We start from the raw sequence: 12,752 nt of genomic DNA on the forward strand, positions 1-12,752 counted from the left end.
GGGGCATAAGCTAGCCAGGCGGCCGGGGTGCTGGGGACGCAGCCCCACCGCTCATATTACTATAGTAGAAGAACATTCCAGAAGTACATTGTAAAATTCCTTTCCTGAATTAAAGTTTTAAGGTATATTTAGCATCTTGACATCCTGTTTTTGTATAGTCAAGGATACCACCACTCTGAAAATGGGAGAAGTTTGTTTGATTTGTGGAAGCTAACATTTCTTAAGGAAGATGCCCTAAGTATGTCCCATGTCTCTGAGAGTTTTGCTGAAGTGAGAAACTGAACTCACACAATAGACTCATTAGAAAAAAAAAAACTTACTAATTGATTTCGTGAAATGGAACAGCACAAATTGTTTGGCTTTATTTTATGCTCAGTGGTTGAGAAATCACAGGGTGAAATTACGCTGCATGCAGGCCTCCGTGCACGCATGGATACAGGCCTTTGTGCCTGTGTGTGTTCCCGGACTGTGTGGTGCCCTAGGAATTGACAATGCATTGGCTTGTGCCTCTCCCACCGACAGCTGAGCTGGACTTCCCAGATGGCAGAGGACATTCTTGCCAGCACATTAGGGTGATGAGGAAAACCTGTTTTCAAAGACAAAAAGCAAAAACAGCCACTTGGAATCTTCAAAAAAATTTTCCCAAGGACATGGGGCATCTGGAGAAACATTTGTTCCGGAAAACGTCGGTTAGGTCTCCTTCCTGGCCCCCTGGTTTACATCTGTGGATTCAGCAGTGAAGCCTGTAAGAGAAATCGAGGATAGTGAATTTGCATAAGCTCATTTCTCATCATTCCCCTCTAAACGATGCAGTGTAGCCCCTGTTTATACCGTGCGTACATAGCGTCAGGTATGAGTAATCTAGAGGAGATTTCAAGCCTGTGGGAGGAGGCGGGCAGGTTAATATGTAACTACTGAGCTGTTTTACCCAAGGCCTGTCCAAGTGAGCATGCTTAAGCAACCATGGATTTGATATACAAGGGGAACTCTGAAATTCTTCTCCAGGATACTGAAGGATCTGTGTACTAAATATTGATAAGAATGATCAGTGTTGCCGGGCAGTGGTGGCGCACGCCTTTAATCCCAGCACTCGGGAGGCAGAGGCAGGTGGATCTCTGTGAGTTTGAGGCCAGCCTGGTCTAGAAGAGCTAGTTCCAGGACAGGAACCAAAAAGCTATGGAGAAACCTTGTCTCGAAAATAAAAAAAAAAAAAAGAAGAAGAAGAATGATCAGTGTTGACAGCATTTGAGAATACTGTCGCCTCCTTTACCATGCCTGTCCCTTATCTCCAAGCTCCCGAACCACATGATCCCACCCCATTTATCACAGGATTCTGGAAAGTTGGGAAATTGACTTGTGACTTTGTCTCTCATTTCTCCTACTTTGGGCCAAGAATGAAAAATCTTCTACAATGTCCCATTGCTTTTGTTTGTTTTGTTCCCATCACTCTGAGAGAAGGAAAAGGACCCGGTTTGGGGATAAGAACTGGTAACAAATAGATTAATTTAATGGTTTTTAATTTTTCTCCAAGGAAAAGATCTGGACAGGTAGCTTCATTAATATCTATCAGACATTAAAAGAACTATGTGCTGACTTGTTTATGGCAACTTGACACAAGCTAGAATTGTCTAAAAGGAAGGAACCTCAGTTGAGAAGATGCCTCCATTAGCTCGGGCTGTAAGGCATTTTTTTAATTAGTGGTTGATGGGGGAGGGTCCAGTCCATTGTGAGTGGTGCTATTTCTGGGATGGTAGCCCTGGGTTCTGTAAGAAAGCAGGTTGAGCAAGCCATGAGGAGCAAGCCAGGAAGCAACATTTCCCTTGGCCTTCCCCTGGCCTCTGCATCAGCTTCTGTCTCCAGGTTCCTGCCTCATCTGAGTTCTTGTCCTGACTTCCCTCAGTGGTGAACAGTGTTGCGGAAGTGTAAGCCAAATAAACCCTTTCCTTCCCAAGTTGCTTTGGTCATGGTGTTTTTGTCTTTAAACTAAAGCAAATTATTATAACCCTTCCAAACTACTATGTTGGAAAGCAACAACAACAAAACAAACAAACAAAGACCCCACAAACTGTATTTCTCATTACACAAAGATCAGCACAGATTTCCACGGCCTCCAAGTGTGCAGGATCATTCTTCCCATCCAGAAGCTGCAGTCACTTCTGCGGAGTATCTACCAGCTATCAGCCCATTCGGCTCACTCCCACCACTTTCGACCTGGCCATCACCAGACCCCACAGATTAGGACTCATTTTCCAAAACTGGCACCACCTCAGATGCCATCACCAGCCCTGGGTAGTTTTTCTTGTGCTTCTCACCATAAGTTCTAAGTTAGGGTTCGAAGTGCTGGTGCCTCCGAGAGCCAACTTCTCTACTAATGGACCGCCAAACTGTCCCTTCCTTTATCTTCAGCCAAAATTGTGTGGCATGAGCTGAGCATGCCCAGTGGCATTCCTGTCCACCATTTTAACCTTACATTTTTTTTCATGCAATCTATTTTTAGCATATTCTTTCGCTTCCCCCAGATTTTCCAAGATCAACCCTCCACTCCCTATCCACCCCACTCCATGCTCTTTCTCTCTCTTAAAATAAAAACAGAAACAGAAAACTATAGATCTATAGATCCGCTTTTTGTGGACTAAGTCCTGAGCACGAGGTCTTCCTTCAAATATGGTTGATAGACCAGTATCACCTTTCTCCACTTCCAACAGCCATCAATTATAAATATGTTTTTGGTTAGAGGGTGGGACTCTGTACCCACTTCCTCTTCTCTGTGCTGGACATTTTTCTGGCTTGAATTATGTAGGTTTTGTTCATGCCACCACAACCCCTGTGAGTTTCGTATGTGCATGCACCCTGTTGGGTCTGGAAGACACTGTTTCCTTGGAGTCTTCCATGGCCTGCATCACTTATGATCTTTCCACCCCCTCTTCTACATAATTCTATGAGCCTTGAGAGGAAGATTGTGATAAAGACATCTCATTTAGGGGTGGGCTGAGCGCTTCCAAGTTTCTCACTCCCTGTACACCATCAGTTGTGGGTCTCTCTTTTAATTACTACCTACTGCATGCAAAAGCTTCTCCAATCAGAGTCGAACCCGGCACTGATCTATGGGTATAGCAATATGTCATTAGGAACATTTTATTGCTATGTTCATTTAGCAGAATAATGGGTTTTCGCCTAGGGTGCATGACCTATCTAGTCTCAGGTTCTCGGCCTTATTAACAGTGTTGGATATGGGTTCCATCCCATGGAGCAAGCTTTAAATCCAAATTTAAATTGGTTACTCCCATAATGTTTGTGCCATTGTTTCACCGGTGGGTATATCTTATGGGTAAGTCACTTCTGTAGTTTGAAGTGGGTAAGATCAATGATAACTTTTCTTCTCTGTTAGCATGCACTTTCAAGCACTACGAATGCAAACCAGTAGAGATAAAGCCTCTAGTTGGGCACCAGCTCGATTTCTCCATGATGACATAAGTAACCAGTTATGGGGCCTCACCATCAGGTTTTAAAGGGTAACCAGGAGCATTGGAAATAGCTGTAATGTTTGGGGGTTTCTGTGGGCTCCCTTTAGCTAATGATTCAACAAGAAGTAACCCGTTTCTGCTACTGGTGATTTCTATTTGATTGGATATAATGTCTAGTTGGTTATTCTCTCCCCTATTAATATGATAACTCCATTTAAATTACTTTTATATATGCACATATTCTTAGGAATCCTTTATAGTAGTTGAAACATGTATTCTATGATCTTGAGCTAAGTGTGCCCATAAATATGCTTGTCTATCTTTCCTTCTTAAGTTAGACCTTAATTTAAACTAAAGAAAGACCTTAAAATAAACTGGGCATGCTCAGAAGGGTAACCCACAAGTAAATCACTTCTCCCTATGAATATATATAGGTTATCTGATTAATTACCCCTCCTCCCATGCTTCCTTATTTCAAGGAAGAACATTGCTTTAGAAATGACTTTAATAGTTTCCTTATTGCTGCAAGTGACATAGCTTTTGTTAGTATTCAAGCATCTGGACTGGCCTGACCTTGGGGTACACATCCTCAGCTTTAGCCACTAAGAGCACCTCCAGTGTGCATTCATTGTGTTCCCCTTTAAAAGGGCCCTGCCCACCTCCCATCCCTCCCTCTTTCTCTCTGTCTCCCATTGTCTCTCTCCCCTTCCCTCCCCCTCCCTTCCCCTCTTCTCTCTTCTCTTCAGCTACTCTTTTCCCCAGAGGCCTGTCTCCCCTTTCCCCTTCCCCCTTTTTCCCATTCACTTTCCCCCCAATAAAAAAAAAAGCCTCCACCTGCGCTTTGTCCCTTGGCGTTTTTTCTAGCCTACTGCTTTTTCTAAATTACAACATTGGTTCCCTGACTCGGCAAGGCTCTTTTGGCGCTTCCTCCTGCCCAAGGGCAGTCTGAGGCACACCCAGATCCTGGAATCCAGTCCTTGTACAATAGACTTGCTTCTTCTGGTCCCTTCTTGGGGGTCCCTCCATCCCAAATCGGTACCATTAGTGAGCCCCTCCCTTTCCCCTACCTCTGGCTATTTCCTGAGTGAGTATTCAACTTCTCTCTCCAGCATGGTGGTTTGCCTTTTGGCCTCATTAAGCCCTGGTACCATGCAACCACGGTTCTTTCCGCTCAGAGCCCTTGGCCTCTGCCTTTTGCGAGGACCCACTAGGCAGCCTGTGCTGGTCTCATTCTCGGACCCTTGGGTTCTTCCGCCCTGCCCCTTGACTGACAGACCACCGGGCAGCTTATGCATTTCTCATGATTCTCGATAAAAAGTCACTGGATCTTGTTCTGCCTCACTCATGGGAATAAACCCACCAAAATCTGCTCTCCGGCACTTTGTATCCTGATATTTTATGGGACCTTTGCAACATTCTGCCAGTGATCCCAATCTCTGTTGCATGCAGCGTGCTTGCTCAGTGGAAGAGCTCACTGAAAGGTAATTTGGTTCCCGGACCCTACCCACCTGCTCCATTCTTAACAGAGCCGCTCTTTCCATTGGCAACGAATCTGCTTTCTGATTCACTTGAGGCTTTGCCTTGCATTCAATATTGTCAATCGGGTCTTTGGTGGGGCTACCCGCCTCTGACCATTCCCCTGGATGTGAGGCTTCCTTCTCGAGCACAGTCCTCTCCTCCCCTTCCGGCTTCTCTCAAAGTCCAGGTACCAGGTGACTGTGTCTCTCTAGGGCTCAGAGCCCTTGGCCCCTGCCCTTTGTGTGGTGACCCGCTGGACAGCCTGTACCTGTCTCGAAACTGATCCTCGCTGACTTCTTGGGACGCTAGGAATTGCAGACCCTTGACCTTCTCTGCCTCACTCATGGGAACTGTGTCATCGTCTGTACCTCCTTGCTCCCATTGGGATGTTTTTCTGGAGACCCACTGACCAGTCCTGATCAGCTATTGTTACAGGACTTGCCAGCTGTTGGCCACAGAGCTAGAGGTTCAAGACCATTAAACATGTCCTGGTAATGCTGTGGTGATAGCAAAGGATCAGGTGTTTTGAGGCCTAGGGAGTCGACTTGGGTCCACCTCGAACAGCTGATCCAAGTTGCGACTAACAGTTCTACAGAGCCCGAACGGTGAAGTGAAAGAGCCAGATACTCCAGGATATGGCCAGCGACCCAGCTTTCCCAGGTTCCCCAAAGAAGAACGATGCCTTCCCAAGTCAGCAGGGAGTAGTCTTGAGAACACAGCATCCTCATCCCTGCCTCACGGGCCACCCCTTTCCACCTCCTCACGTTTTTATAATAAATAAACAGTGCTCAAGTATCTGGACTGGCCTGACCTTGAAGTATGATCCTCAGCTGGAGCCTCCAAGAGCATCTCCTGTGCACATTCAGTATGTTCCCCTTTCAAAGGGTCATGCCCACCTCCCACCCTTCTCTCGCTCTCCCCCTCTCCTATTGCTACTCTTTTCACCAGAGGCTGGTTTTCCCTCCTCTCCCCTCTCTCTCCCTCATTCACTTTCCCCCAATTAAAAAAAAAAACCCTCCACCTGAGCTCTGTCTCTTGGCCTAGTTCTCCCTTGTACCACTTTTCCTAAATTACAACAGCTTTCTCTGCCTTTTATGCCTTAACCATACTTGTTTTGGCTTTATACTGATTGAGAATCTATCATACTCAGTTTCACTATCACTGTGAGTTCAATTAATTTATTGATGTTTCCCATGTTTAGGAAAACACAGATTGATTTTCTTTTAAAAATATTATTTACTTTTATTACTTTATTATTTATTAGTGTGTATATGTGCATGTGTGTTTATGCACATGTGTGTGGGTGTTCATGGTCAGAGGTGAAGGATCTTCCTTTTCTTAATTAATATTACTATTACTGTGATGAAACACCATGGCCAACTCAACTTGGGAAGGAAAGGATTTATTCAGCTTGTGCTTCTGCATCACAGTTCATCATCAAAGGAAGTCAGAACAAGAGGAGCATAAAAAGGACAAGAACCTTGGAGGCAGGAGGTGATGCAGAGGCCATAGAGGGGAACCGTTTACTGGCTTGCTCCTCAGAGCTTTCTCAGCCTTCTTTCTCAAAGAACCAATGACAGCAGCCCAGGGGTGACACGATCGGTTGGTCCCTCCTGTATCAATCACTGATAAAGAAAATGTCCTACAGGCTTGCTTACAGTTGGATGTTATGGAGGCATTTTCTCAACTGAGGTTCCCTCCTCTCTGATGACTCTAGCTTGTGTCAAGGCGATATAAAACTAGCCAGTATACCCCTGGAGCTGGAATTATAGGTAATTATGAGCTAAGCAACATGGTTTTGGGGAACTAAACTGGGTACCCTTCTAGAGCACTATGTTCTTAACTACTGAGCTATCTCTCTAGCTCCAACATATTGATTTTTTTTTAAGACTACTACAAAGGATCAGGTGCAGCGACACAGGGGGAATGGGTACTGAACTTCCATGTGCTCTCTGAGAGTCTCAGCTTTCTAGAACCTTTATGTATTTACCTGTCTGGAAATCTGCTGAGCCCTGTTTTGTCTTTGGGGGGGTTCTAGGAAGACTTCATTGCATGGGAATCATTGTATAAGCCAGCATCAATAGCTGGGATGAAGGGACCCAGGAAAGGCCTGTCTACTTCTGCATTCTTAACTTAAATAACTGAGTCAAAGAAGAGAAACTGTTGCTTATGTCAGTCTTGTACTGCTTAGGTTGCCTAGCAGGATCCATTTGGAATGGGACGGTTTTATAACCTCCTATTAGAATGTGTTTCTTACCAAGACAGAAAGGTAGAGAGGTTGAGGTTGAGAGTTTTCATTGTAGGGAAGAGAAGTTCTCTCTCTCTCTCTCTCTCTCTCTCTCTCTCTCTCTCTCTCTCTCTCTCTGTCTCTCTCACATACACATTTATATATGCAATATATGTATGTATGTATATGTACCATATACCATAATACATTGGACATATATGACATCACATTTCCACAGCTCTCTAACTCAAAATTCCCAAAGAATCTGGGTGTGGCTAGAAAACTGAATTCAACAACACGTACAAGTAGTCTGTATTTGACCAAGCTAAGTTCAGCACAGAATACACAGGCAGTTTACATTTGAAATTAGTTCCTATCACATCTCAGCCCCTTGGCAAAGATCAAGTGTAGTATCCGTTGTTATTGGTTTAAGATCAGGTACATGCCCAGTCTCAGCACAACATATTAAACAGCTTTGGGAAACAGAACAGCGGAATTTCTCAGTTCATTCCACACATTCATCTGGTTCTCCCGAGCCCCCCAGGAATGGCACAGCCTCTTAGAAGACTAGAAATCAGTGTGTGTATCAGTAGATGTCTTAGTTAGGGTTTCTGTTGCTGTGAAGAGACACCATGACCACAAGTCTTATAAAAAAAAAAACATTTAATTGGGGGCGATCTTACAGTTCAGAGGTTCAATGTATTATCATTATAGCTAGGGGCACACAGGCAGGCATGGTGCTGGATAAGGAGCTGAAGTTCTATATCTTGAACTGCACACAGCAGAAGCAGTCTATGTCCATGCTGGCTGTAGCTTGAACATAGGAGAACTCAAAGCCTACCCACACAGTGACACACATCCTCCAATAAAGCCACACCTCCTAATAAACTCACTATGGGGACCATTTTGGCAGGACAGAAACTCCTCCCCTCTACAAAGAGGCAGGCAGACCTCTCATTTTCTTTTAAACCACCACAGTGGGATAAAACAAAAAACATGATTAGCACCACAAATTTCAAAACCAGTTAATATCCATTTGTGATGTAAAAACAAATGAACATTGACAAATGAGTGCAAGAAACTCGAAAGGGAAGGGAGCCCCCCTCAGTTTGATACACCCAGGCATGTGCACACTCACACACACACATGCACGTGTACACACACACATACAAACAAGCACACTCATACACACACACACACACACACACACACGTATTAAAGGTTTGTTCTTCCACACCCTGACACTTGGAGGTGGCTGCTTGAGAGGTGATTAAGTCACTAGAGAAGAAGGGACTAAGCCATAAGTGATGCTATGGCCGGATGGGATACTAAGAGATACTTTCTTCTTTTGAGTTGACTTTATCAAGTATTTTGTCATAGCTCTGGGACACTAGCATACCAAATAGCCTGAAACAAGAGCATGGGACAATAACAAATATTATTCCAACAAATAATATGGAACCATAACATGCCAGAAGAGGTACAGTGAGATGGTTAACCTGGAGTTCAGACTAGCTGAACTTCCCCCTACAATCTCAGCTACCGCCAGCATGTGGGCAAACTAGTTATTTGGGGGCTTTGTCACGTGACCAACCAGTAATTAAACAGAGAGGAAGGAAACATAATAAAAATCCTCCAGGTGCAAAACTGTTTACACAACTCTGCTGAGACAAGCTACTGTGATGGCATTGCCGAGGGGTGAGGATGCTGGGGTCAGGAAACAGCAGCTCTCTACCTACCTATTTTGCCGAGGGTTGCTTTACGTCTCATTGGAAACAAATCTTGCTTTGGTGTCAGCCCTCCTTTCGTAAGGAGCTAGGGAAATGAACCAAATCTTCAATGAGTTTTCTAACCTCCCGAGAGATGAATATGCAAAGAAACAGCCTTGACATTTAGAATGCCCTGGAAATTTCCACTAAGGATGTGCAGGTGTCAGCAGTATAAAGCAAAATGAAAGGTTTTCTGCGTGTCCAAGGCCCCCTTTCAGCCTGCTCTGCCAAGTCTCCGGAGCCCCTAAAGCCCCTTGGACATGGACTAGAGAGACAGATAATGTGTAACTAGAAAGAACGCTGAGCTTGGCAATCAGAGGACCTGGTTAAAGAGCGCCTCTCAGGCTCCTGGGATCCTAGGAGCATCTCTGGACCTCCTCGGGCTTTTGCTTGCTTGTGTGTTCTCTGTGATTGTCTTTTCACAGGCTTAACTTGAGTCCACGCCAGTTCATTAGGCTGCTGTCCCAAATCTATGACATTACTGGAACTGACCCATCAACATGAAGGTCACTTTCTAATTATGCTGACTCACATCCATGTCCTGGCCTGGTTCTCTTCATGACTCACCCTGCATCTGTCGCGTGGTGGCCTGGGGCCACCACAATGTTTTCTCTCGTCCATGCAGTGTTCAGGGCACAGCGTCTAAGATGGCAGCCTCCTTCTCACAGTCTGCCAGACAGCTAATGGATCAGTCCCTGTGATCTGCAAGGATTTTAGCAAAGTATTATTACTTATTTATTTTGATTTCTTGAGACAAGGTTTTTCTGTGTAGCCCTGGCTGTCCTGGAACTCAGAGATCCACCTGCCCCTGCCTCCTGAGTGCTGGGATTAAAGGCATGCACCACCATGCCCGGCTTCTGAGTATTATTTTTAACCTCAAGCAAAAAGAAGTAAATGTTTAAGTTCTTAGAAATGTTTGATATATTTTCTGTGAAGACATGATGGCTTGTGAGAACGGAGACATTTTACACAGCCAAAGGAAAACCAGAAATCCCACCTCACCCCAAATGCTCATGGCTTGGGAATCCTCTGCAATGCTGTCCTCAGAAACCATAGTGTGGAAAAGCAAAGGCTATCATGAGAGGGGATTCTGAACCCAAACTTCCTGAATGGATTCCCAGGCAGATTTGTAGTCTGTTATCAGAACTGTAAAATAAACACACTGAGAAAGAATAGCAATTGACTATGCTCTTGACACCTTATGCGATCCTCTGGACATTCCCACACGGTCCCTTTGAGTTTTTTTTCTCTTTTGACTCTCAGTCTGAGGCCAGGACAGCACGTGTTGTAGCACTCTGGGATGCAGGCAGGAAGAATAGCTGTCAAAGGTCGCCCACGTGTCTAGCTCTCTCATTAGGTCATTCTACTCACAGAACCTATCCCAAGAGAGTAGAGAGAGAGTCAAGCCTGTGTATAAAGATAGTTCCCCCAATAATGTAAAATATGATGGAGAAATAATTCCATATCATTTAAGCATGTGATGGGAAAGGTCACTAAAACGATGCTTTTCTGGTACACGTTCCAGTACCACACAAGCATTTTCTGCTGTGGACGCAAGTGGAAATGAGGCCGGAAGCTTCCTATGTGATATTCTTGACCATCTGAAGACCAAAACATAGGCGAGATGAAGCAAGGCAGAATGCTCCCGGGGATGATTGGAGATCAGTACAATCAGGGAGAGCAGGCTTTACCTTCTGCTTCTTCATGCTTCATCAGTTTCCCAGCTCACTCACTGAGAGCTTTCTCTAAAAACAAAACACCAAAACCAAAACGCCGGTCCAATCCCTTGGGAGAACCAACTGCTGTCTCCTGCTCGTCATCACCACTTTTTCCCACAGCCGCAGTGAGGAGTGGGCCAGAGCCACAGATTCGCCTCACCGCTGTCTGTGAATGTCACAGCCTGGGCAGACAGGTTTAGAGGAAAGTCCCAAGGCGAGCGTGCAGGAGCCTTCTGTGTCTATTTTCAAACGACTGTTTTGAGAACACAGGAAGAGACACAGCAAGAGGGTTGGCCATGCATGAGTCGGGTGCAGCCCTGAGCATGGCTTAGGGTCAAGGGGAGCGGATGGACTACCTGTGGCTGTGTGTGTGGGGGGGGGGGGGGAAGGGCAGGTGATGATGTCACAGTTTTTCTTATACTGTGAGAACTCCAGACTCTCAGCACTCCTAAGTTTATTCACCTTAAATTGGAGAGCAGGTGTTGAGGTTTGAACTTTATAGTCATGCCCGGTGTGTGGAAGTTTCTGGAAGTTTGGCTTATGGAGTAACTGAGTATGCTCTGTAAGTTTCACAATAAGAAAAAAATTAACAAACAAAAACTATCCAGGAGGGTGGGCCTAAGTACATACAGATCAGGAAGCTACAGGGAACAGATTCTAGAGGGAACTCCCCAAGGGTACTTACATTACATGCACAATGAAATTATTGATAAGGTGATTTTCTTATGGTATCTTTCTGTATTTTCTGATTTTTCAAAACTGCATGTATTAAAGACTTTGGTGATAGTGGAGATATATATATATATACATATATATATATGTGTGTATATATATATATATATATATAATTTGCATTTTCTAATTGCTTTACAATAAAACCAATTCCAATTTCTGCCCTAAAAGGCATACAGTTGTCTATAGACACACATATTTGAATATATGTGAATCTACAAAGATTCTAAAGCGCAGTTCATGCCTCTGCTGGCTCTCCTTTCATTTCTGGGGGAGGAAGGGAATTTTGTTAGTGCTTCTTTGGCTCTGGCTCATCAGGGACCCACATACCTCAGGTCTGATGCTGCTGCAATTGTTTATAGAGCGTTTGTTTAAAACTTAGAAGTGCACATGCCTTCCCTCACGTTCCTCATTCACTCCATTAACAGACATCGTGTGCTAAGCTGTAAGAGTATTGGTAAATGCATGTGTGTTTGTCCTGAACAAACTTTCTTACTGAGATCAAAGACGAATGAACCCACAGCTTCAGGAGTTCTTAAAATTTTAGTACACATCAGAAATTGCCTGCAGTGCTTCCTAAGTCGTGGTTGCTAGGCTCCGCGATAAGCGTTCAAAAGAGAGGTGTACAGTGCACTGTGGGCACACAATCGTGTCTGCATCAGATAGTGTCAGGGCTGAACGCTACAGAAGCAGAGATGAAGGGCAGGATAGGAGCTTTGAGGCAGAATTTAAAACCTGTCCGTGCAGTCTTTGAAGGTTCACTTACTAGTAGCTCTGGGCCACAGCACCACTTCTTTCCCAATCCAGCAACAGTGATGCTCTCTGAGATAGAATTTTCCCCATTCTGTTTTCTACTCCATCCCCTCCCCTCAAATTCTCCAGGCTTCAAAGCAATAAGGAGGGCTCCACCTTCCAAAACGGGCAGGTCCTGTTCGAGGTCTGTGTTAGTTAACTTCCTGCTTTAAGATGGATCCCACTTGGTGGGATCCAAGAAGGACAGATGTTGGTTTTGGATCACAGTTTGGAGTTTTCCGTGTGTGACCATTTGGCTTGGCTGCTTCGGTATGAGGTGGACCCGACAGTAGCAGCACACAGTGGAGCCAGATCATTCAACTTAAGGCCAGAGGCGAAGGCTGTCACATCGTTCAAGAGCCTTCAACTGGCACCACCTCTGACAAGTTCCATCCCAACATTTCTCTGAGGAAGTAACACATGGAGTTTTGGGGACATTCCTAAGCCCAACGACAGCTAACAACAGCAGGACTCGGTGCAGTTAAAACACCATTAGCTTCACAGAATGTGACCTCACTGCTGCTGAGTCAGA

The 12,752-nt window shown here is 44.8% G+C and overlaps 1 non-coding gene across 1 annotated transcript; it reads left to right on the top strand.

Annotated features, from left to right (window-relative positions):
* Positions 1-7,584: 7,584 nt before the first annotated feature.
* Positions 7,585-7,766, top strand: LOC113457835. The gene has a single exon (XR_003378318.1). It is a non-coding gene; the product is annotated as a U2 spliceosomal RNA (small nuclear RNA).
* Positions 7,767-12,752: the final 4,986 nt, after the last annotated feature.

This window comes from Microtus ochrogaster, linkage group LG7_11, assembly GCF_000317375.1.
Source record: "Microtus ochrogaster isolate Prairie Vole_2 linkage group LG7_11, MicOch1.0, whole genome shotgun sequence".
NCBI classification, from domain to species: domain Eukaryota; kingdom Metazoa; phylum Chordata; class Mammalia; order Rodentia; family Cricetidae; genus Microtus; species Microtus ochrogaster.